The sequence below is a fragment of the Schistocerca cancellata genome, chromosome 12 (genome assembly GCF_023864275.1).
Source record: "Schistocerca cancellata isolate TAMUIC-IGC-003103 chromosome 12, iqSchCanc2.1, whole genome shotgun sequence".
NCBI lineage: Eukaryota > Metazoa > Arthropoda > Insecta > Orthoptera > Acrididae > Schistocerca > Schistocerca cancellata.
Window position 1 is genome coordinate 167767849 of NC_064637.1, and position 9464 is coordinate 167777312.

The 9464-nt window shown below is 42.3% G+C and overlaps 1 protein-coding gene across 8 annotated transcripts in view; it reads left to right on the forward strand.

Annotated features, from left to right (window-relative positions):
• LOC126109689 (fasciclin-1) overlaps positions 1 to 9088 on the forward strand; it is a 670295-nt gene extending 661207 nt beyond the window's left edge. For 6 of the 8 annotated variants that reach the window (XM_049914738.1, XM_049914743.1, XM_049914741.1 and 3 more), the window contains one exon: positions 5529 to 9088. The gene's annotated coding sequence lies outside the window, so the exon portion shown is untranslated. Of the gene's footprint in view, positions 1 to 5515 lie in introns of all 8 variants that reach the window. The other 2 variants (XM_049914739.1, XM_049914740.1) reach the window with 2 other exon arrangements.
• The last annotated feature ends 376 nt before the right edge of the window (positions 9089 to 9464 follow it).

Here is a 9464-nt window from a genome sequence, read left to right on the forward strand (position 1 = left end):
GCTTTCTGTACCTATAACGATTTCAGCTTCGGTGCTTTCTATCAGCGCTTGAAGTTCCGGTACTTTACCAACGCAGCTTCGACAGTTTACAATTACAGTACCGATTGCTGCTTGGTCCCCGCATGTCGTGACTTTGCCCCGCACCCGTTGAGGCTGTTGCCCTTTCTGCACTTGCCCGAGGCCATCTAACCTAAAAAACTGCCCAGCCCACGCCACACAACCCCTGCTACCCGTGTAGCCGCTTGTTGCGTGTAGTGGACTCCTGACCTATCCAGCGGAACCCGAAACCCCACCACCCTATGGCGCAAGTCGAGGAATCTGCAGCCCACACGGTCGCAGAACCGTCTCAGCCTCTGATTCAGACCCTCCACTTGGCTCTGTACCAAAGGTCCGCAGTCAGTCCTGTCGACGATGCTGCAGATGGTGAGCTCTGCTTTCATCCCGCTAGCGAGACTGGCAGTCTTCACCAAATCAGATAGCCGCCGGAAGCCAGAGAGGATTTCCTCCGATCCATAGCGACACACATCATTGGTGCCGACATGAGCGACCACCTGCAGATGGGTGCACCCTGCACCCTTCATGGCATCCGGAAGGACCCTTTCCACATCTGGAATGACTCCCCCCGGTACGCACACGGAGTGCACTTTGGTTTTCTTCCCCTCCCTTGCTGCCATATCCCTAAGGGGCCCCATTACACGCCTGACGTTGGAGCTCCCAACTACCAGTAAGCCCACCCTCTGCGACTGCCCGGATCTTGCAGACTGAGGGGCAACCTCTGGAACAGGACAAGCAGCCATGTCAGGCCGAAGATCAGTATCAGCCTGAGACAGAGCCTGAAACCGGTTCGTCAGACAAACTGGAGAGGCCTTCCGTTCAGCCCTCCGGAATGTCTTTCGCCCCCTGCCACACCTTGAGATGACCTCCCACTCTACCACAGGTGAGGGATCAGCCTCAATGCGGGCAGTATCCCGGGCAACCACAGTCGTAGTCCGATCGGGGGATGCGTGGGACGAGCTGGCCGTCCCCGACAAACCCCCATCCGGACCCCCACAGTGATGCCCATTGGCAACAGCCTCAAGCTGTGTGACCGAAGCCAACACTGCCTGAAGCTGGGAGCGAAGGGATGCCAACTCAGCCTGCATCCGAACACAGCAGTTGCAGTTCCTATCCATGCTAAAAACTGTTGTGCAAAGAACGTCTGAACTAATCTACAGAGAGCGCAAACAAAACGACACAAAATTGAAACGGTTATTAAACTACAAGATTGCCTAGTAAATGCAGTAATGCTGTCACTTGTGCACTGCTGACACACTGCTCGGCGGCGGAAGGAGACTACGCGATTTAACACTATTCGAGTACTAAAACGCAATGCTACAACTCTCAAATACTATAATACGCCCGAAATTTATGAATTAAACAATGCAAGTATCAAAAACACGCAAAGAAATTAAGAATTAAACTATGTAACAAATGAGTGAGCTAGGAGTATACGACTTGCTGCTGCAGCTGCTTATCCAACGGCGGCGGCAGTCCTGAGACTGGTTTGATGCAGCTCTCCATGCTACTCTATCCTGTGCAAGCTTCTTCATCTCCCAGTATCTACTGCAACCTACATCCTTCTGAATCTGCTTAGTGTATTCATCTCTTGGTCTCCCTCTACAATTTTTACCCTCCACACTGCCCTCCAATGCTAGATTTGTGATCCCTTGATGCCTCAAAACATGTCCTACCAACCGATCCCTTCTTCTAGTCAAGTTGTGCCACAAACTTCTCTTCTCCCCAATCCTATTCAATATCTCCTCATTAGTTACGTGATCTACCCATCTAATCTTCAGCATTCTTCTGTAGCACCACATTTCGAAAGCTTCTATTCTCTTCTTATCCAAACTAGTTATCGTCCATGTTTCACTTCCATACATGGCTAGACTCCATACAAATACTTTCAGAAACGACTTCCTGACACTTAAATCTATACTCGATGTTAACAAATTCCTCTTCTTGAGAAACGCTTTCCTTGCCATTGCCAGTCTACATTTTATATCCTCTCTACTTCGACCATCATCGGTTATTTTACTCCCTAAATAGCAAAACTCCTTTACTACTTTAAGTGTCTCATTTCCTAATCTAATTCCCTCAGCATCACCCTACTTAATTCGACTACATTCCATTATCCTCGTTTTGCTTTTGCTGATGTTCATCTTATATCCTCCTTTCAAGACACTGTCCATTCCATTCAACTGCTCTTCCAAGTCCTTTGCTGTCTCTGACAGAATTACAATGTCATCGGCGAACCTCAACGTTTTTACTTCTTCTCCATGAATATTAATACCTACTCCGAATTTTTTTGTTTCCTTTACTGCTTGCTCAATATACAGATTGAATAACATCGGGGAGAGGCTACAACCCTGTCTTACTCCTTTCCCAACCACTGCTTCCCTTTCATGCCCCTCGACTCTTATAACTGCCATCTGGTTTCTGTACAAACTGTAAATAGCCTTTCGCTCCCTGTATTTTACCCCTGCCACCTTCAGAATTTGAAACAGAGTATTCCAGTTAACGTTGTCAAAAGCTTTCTCTAAGTCTACAAATGCAAGAAACGTAGGTTTGCCTTTTCTTAATCTTTCTTCTAAAATAAGTCGTAAGGTCAGTATTGCCTCACGTGTTCCAACATTTCTACGGAATCCAAACTGATCTTCCCCGAGGTCGGCTTCTACCAGTTTTTCCATTCGTCTATAAAGAATTCGCGTTAGTATTTTGCAGCTGTGACTTATTAAACTGATAGTTCGGTAATTTTCACATCTGTCAACACCTGCTTTCTTTGGGATTGGAATTATTATATTCTGCTTTAAGTCTGAGGGTATTTCGCCTGTCTCATACATCGTGCTCACCAGATGGTAGAGTTTTGTCATGACTGGCTCTCCCGAGGCCATCAGTAGTTCAAATGGAATGTTGTCTACTCCCGGGGCCTTGTTTCGACTCAGGTCTTTCAGTGCTCTGTCAAACTCTTCACGCAGTATCTTATCTCCCATTTCGTCTTCATCTACATCCTCTTCCATTTCCATAATATTGTCCTCAAGTACATCGCCCTTGTATAAACCCTCTATATACTCCTTCCACCTTTCTGCCTTCCCTTCTTTGCTTAGAACTGGGTTGCCATCTGAGCTCTTGATATTCATACAAGTGGTTCTCTTCTCTCCAAAGGTCTCTTTAATTTTCCTGTAGGCAGTATCTATGTTACCCCTAATGAGACAAGCCTCTACATCCTTGCATTTGTCCTCTAGCCATCCCTGCTTAGCCATTTTGCACTTCCTGTCGATATCATTTTTGAGACGTTTGTATTCCTTTTTGCCTGCTTCATTTACTGCGTTTTTATATTTTCTCCTTTCATCAATTAAATTCAATAATTCTTCTGTTACCCAAGGATTTCTATTAGCCCTCGTCTTTTTACCTACTTGATCCTCTGCTGCCTTCACTACTTCATCCCTCAGAGCTACCCATTCTTCTTCTACTGTATTTCTTTCCCCCATTCCTGTCAATTGTTCCCTTATGCTCTCCCTGAAACTCTCTACAACCTCTGGTTCTTTCAGTTTATCCAGGTCCCATCTCCTTAAATTCCCACCTTTTTGCAGTTTCTTCAGTTTCAATCTGCAGTTCATAACCAATAGATTGTGGTCAGAATCCACATCTGCCCCTGGAAATGTCTTACAATTTAAAACCTGGTTCCTAAATCTCTGTCTTACCATTATATAATCTATCTGATACCTTTTAGTATCTCCAGGATTCTTCCAGGTATACAACCTTCTTTTATGATTCTTGAACCAAGTGTTGGCTATGATTAAGTTATGCTCTGTGCAAAATTCTACAAGGCGGCTTCCTCTTTCATTCCTTCCCCCCAATCCATATTCACCTACTATGTTTCCTTCTCTCCCTTTTCCTACTGACGAATTCCAGTCACCCATGACTATTAAATTTTCGTCTCCCTTCACTATCAGAATAATTTCTTTTATTTCATCATACATTTCTTCAATTTCTTCATCATCTGCAGAGGTAGTTGGCATATAAACTTGAACTACTGTAGTAGGCATGGGCTTTGTGTCTATCTTGGCCACAATAATGCGTTCACTATGCTGTTTGTAGTAGCTAACCCGCACTCCTATTTTTTTATTCATTATTAAACCTACTCCTGCATTACCCTTATTTGATTTTGTATTTATAACCCTGTAATCACCTGACCAAAAGTCTTGTTCCTCCTGCCACCGAACTTCACTAATTCCCACTATATCTAACTTTAACCTATCCATTTCCATTTTTAAATTTTCTAACCTACCTGCCCGATTAAGGGATCTGACATTCCACGCTCCGATCCGTAGAACGCCAGTTTTCTTTCTCCTGATAACGACGTCCTCCTGAGTAGTCCCCGCCCGGAGATCCGAATGGGGGACTATTTTACCTCCGGAATATTTTACCCAAGAGGACGCCATCATCATTTAATCACACAGTAGAGCTGCATGTCCTCGGGAAGAATTACGGCTGTAGTTTCCCCTTGCTTTCAGCCATTCGCAGTACCAGCACAGCAAGGCCGTTTTGGCTAATGTTACAAGGCCAGATCAGTCAATCATCCAGACTGTTGCCCCTGCAACTACTGAAAAGGCTGCTGCCCCTCTTCAGGAACCACATGTTTGTCTGGCCTCTCAACAGATACCCCTCCGTTGTGGTTGCACCTACGGTACGGCCATCTGTATCGCTGAGGCACGCAAGCCTCCCCACCAACGGCAAGGTCCATGGTTCATGGGGGCAACCATTTATGCAGTTTGGCTTTAGTTTTTGAGATAATGCTAGATTTATTCAAAAAAAATTTTCTAATTTTCTAATTTTTTCTAATTTTCTAATTTTTTGAAATTAATATACAAATCCATATTAGAGAGTGTGGTTCTGTATGTAACGGAGACCTGGACAATTAACACGATGCACATTAAAAAATTACAAGCTCTAGAGATGGACTTTTGGAGAAGATCGGCAAGAATCTCCGGGAAAGAAAAGATAAGGAACACCAAAATAATAAGGAGAATGGAAATAAACAAAAGTATATATGACGCAACGGATAGGAAGAAATTACAGTGGTACGGGCATGTACGACGAATGGAGAAAACGAGAATATCAAAATTGATACTGGAGTGGGAACCGGAGAAAAAGAAGAAGAGGGTGACCTACGACCACCTGGTTCCAAAATCTACAGCACACAATAAGGAGAATGGGTGCAGAGGAAGAGGACACACAAGATCGAAACACCTGGAGGAATATTTTGAAAATATAGTTTAAGAACATTTATTGTTTGTATTGTAATTTCCAAGTAAATTATTGTGTTGGAGATAAGCCTCTGTAATGAGAAAAATCTCAAAACAATCATGTAATTCTTTGACTCTGTACCCTGACCAGCCCACTCAGTCTTTGACTCAGCCTTAAACATTTTATTTTAATGTGAGGTATGCATTACCGTAATACCCTACACAATCAGTTCTATATTTCAGAGGCCGCGTAGTGCCAACTGGGATCGCCTCGTTCCAGAGTAGAGACGCCGCCCGTTTCCGGCTCTGTGCCAGACGCAGACTGCCCGAGAACTGCGAAGTGAACGGTGTCACCGTGTCGGTGCGACGGGACGGGACCGCCGCCACAGAGACGGGCGGACGCAGTCGTCTGCACGTGCCGAACTGACGGACTGCGTTCCGGCTTCTCGGGCACACTGTGGACTATTACGTGTCTAATTCAGTTGAATGTGTGACTTGTGTAAACTGTATTGTGTTCTCCTTAAAGTTTCTGTCTACTGTTAGCCTGTCGTGTCGTGACTGTGAGACGATCCCGCGTGACACGCCGACAGAAGTTCACTCTCAGTTCCGGTCTGCTGCTCTCTCGAGTAGAGGACCCGTCGTCTCTTAATGCGACCTCAAATTTTTGTCATTCCTTTAATCTCCTTGTTAGGTAATCCTCAATATTTTATAGGTGTAACATATTTTCCAATTCTGCATTCCATTCCACATTCCTTACTAGATATATTCAGTCATACGAGCATTCCGTTTGGGGATGTAACCTAACCTATTTGTGGAGTTATTTTCTTTTTTTAATCTGTGTGTGTTCAAAAGTGTAATAATGGTATCTTATGCTGAAGTAGGCTCTGTTGCAGTGTACATCTAGTCCATTAAGAGACTTCAGTGTAAGGTCAGTTGAAACGCCATTTATTTGAAGTCGGGTCTGACACGTAGTGCGTAAAATCTACCACTGGATTCCTAAAATCAGTAAAGGAAACCTATACGTATATGCAACCTTTGAATTGAGTGAAAACGTGTGGCTTTGTTTTAAAGTTATGAACTGATTTTGTGTGCATTTCCTAAAAAGAACTGACAAAGAGTCATTTGAATTGATTTGTAGGTGTAAGTGTTCAGAGTATGCTTTAGATTTTATTTCGAAGATAAAGTCTATTGTCTCAGAGGTTATTTATCATTGTAGGCTAAGAAAACAGTGCTATGTAGACAAGAATAAAGTGATATTGTCAAAGCTGTGAGTAAGATTACTATAGTTGCCTCTTTGTAATGCTAAAGATGATAAATCAGATGGGAATTACTTTTTCATATCTCAAAAGTACAAGGGTTAGTGCTGCAGAATTAAATGTAATGCAAAGAATATTTTAGGCAATAACTGTAACATATTTGTGCAGGATACACCTTGCTCAAAATATCGGGTTCTGAGAGATTCACACATTAACACATTTTAATAGCAGAAAAAGAATCTTTTTGTTAGTATTGTGATAGCCAATATTTGTGCATCTCGTAAATCTGGATTTTGTTCTAGAGACAATAAGAAGAAAATAAATACACCCTCAACTTAGCACACACTCCACGTACGGCACGGCACTAACCCACACCACTCTGTTACCCACACCGTTTCCCTATCGCAATAGATTTAGTAAACACGTGCAGGGTATTGCGTCAAATTCTGACCGTAGGAAGAGCGTCCTGCCAGAACGTAGCCGGGCAGCTTCTGGTGACCGAAGTAGTCTGCGCGAATGTAATAGACGTTTTCCATAGAAAGCTTCAGATTTGGGCCTGGTTTTGCTGTAGAATGTGCACATATCATAGTGGCAGGATGCCCTAAAATGTTTTTAAACTCATTTTCTTATCCTCCTGGAGACCAATAACAATACAGGAGGATACCGGGAAGAGAGGTTTCCTCGAGCCGCGTCACGAGAGCTCGCGGCAACAATTTGCCCCGTCTGCAATTCTGTACTGGCAGGAAACTTCTTTCTCGTCAAACGTCGAGCTCGGGCATCCTTTTCTTTCGAGGTGCCGGTTAGCTAGTGATTACTTACTTTAAACTGCACACAGCTAAGTTTCCTCAAGTAGTCGAAGAAATTTTCACCTACCAGAAAACTGATCTGCCAAAATATGTGTTAAGTCTGTATCCCTGACAGATTGTAAATCTTTTAAAAATGCATAGTGAAAGGTTTAGAAAGAAGAAATAATTTTTGAGAACAAAGTACTCTCACTCTAAATACTTTATTTTAAGGAAGTGAATTGCAATTGTTAAATATACAGTTTTATCTTTCACGATTACAACAGATACGGGTGAATAACTGTATCATTTAAAAGGATTACATCTCAACACTGGAGCCACATTAATATATTTTGAACTAATGCGTATATGTACATTTGTAAATGCGTACTGTGTCCCAAAGTTTAATTTGCTCGGTGTTTACGGCGCTACTGCTGCTGCGTAGAATGTCGGTGCGTTAGCACGTCAGTCTCCGTGTGCATTCTCCGAGCCTGTCGTGCGCTCTAATGCTCTGTGTTGTGGGTAGTAAGATGCGATACACTGCTGCCGTGTGTGTCGCGACTACTTGCGAGCGAGCAAATGGTAACCTGTCTCCGTCTCCTTCTGACTGTTTCTTTGAGAAGAATTTCTGAGGCACTCTCGTGGTATAGAATGTAAAGATTCTCTAACTCTGTTTGTCAAACAGTTCATTTATTAAAACTCGGATTTTACATAATGCCGTAAGCAAGATTGTACTCGACGTGTTCGAGAGAAACTATTTAAACAAATGCGAGTAAGTAAGCTGCGTTCAAAAATAAAAAGGTTCAATTAATTTTTAGTAATACCGTTCCTGTACACATTATCATTACAATTTAAATATAAGCCCGAGATAAATGTGTCAGCAATAAGGGTGGCAGTTAATGAACAGAGCTATTAGAACTGGACTGTCATCACTATAATTATAGCCAAGCAACATGGCTCCAGGTGTTAAGTGGAAGGCAACATCTGAAGTATGAGTATGTGGATACTTCAAAAATGTTTGCTCAGCTTCAGAAAATGTATTCATAAGTTTTAGAGTCAGGTTTACGAAAAATCTCGTGGGTTACTTTAAATAAATATTGTTTCCCAGTGGATTATAATGGAGTTTTTATTTATGGACTTTGTGTATGTATGTTAGTGTGACATATAATTGTACACCAAAGTGATTAGTTTTCTGATCTGATTGTGAATCTCATTGTATGCTCTGATTAAGTACAAATTGTATGCCCAAATACAGCTTAGAAACTCTGACACAAAATTTAGAAATATTTATTTCATATTATTGATTAATTACTAGCAGTTTTAAAAAACTGTACTGTCAATAAAAATTTGGAAAAATTGTATCATAAAACTGTTGCTCTTCTGTATCAGGGGCAGAGAACCTCATTTTTGTGCAAGTCAATAAAAGTGTAATTGTAATTAAGCTTTCAAATCTGCTCTCAGTACTCACGAAGCTTGGTTGTGCTTATTGAAAGACAACGACAAATGTATCTACTTACCATAAGATCACAGTAAGGTCAGTGTTTGCTGCTGTTAATTTTTTTCCAGTAACCTAGAGATGTCTGCTGTTGCGGTGATGGAAGCCACAGACTGAAATGCGAGCTGTTTTTAATCTGCCAACTCGGACACTCGTGACGGTGGGCTCTGTGCTGTTTCGCTGAGGGTTAGTTTGAGGTCACGTAACTTTACCTGTAACTGTGTAAACTAAAAATTAATGGACCAAAATAAAGTGAAACTTGACACACAAGCCAGACTTTGGAATGTTTATGGCAGATAGGGTCTTCTCCCCGACCCTTCTATCCCCACGTACTTCCCACTCGTCACTGGCTGAGCTCTTGTGAAACTTGCACTGTGATAAATTTTATGCTTCTTTCCGGTTGTATGCTCACTAGACAAAACATTGATCACAAGGTATGTCAAAGAAAGAGTGATTTCAGATCCCTGCGCATCAGACAGCAATTACTATAATGGAATGCTGCTCAAGTACTCCAAAATTTGTAGATCGTGCTCTAATTATACGATAAGTAAAAATATGGAGCAAACTGCATAAGAGAAGGGAGGTCTCGTGTAGGAAATCAGAAACGTAGGTTATAACAATTTATTTGAGAATACGAAGGTATCCC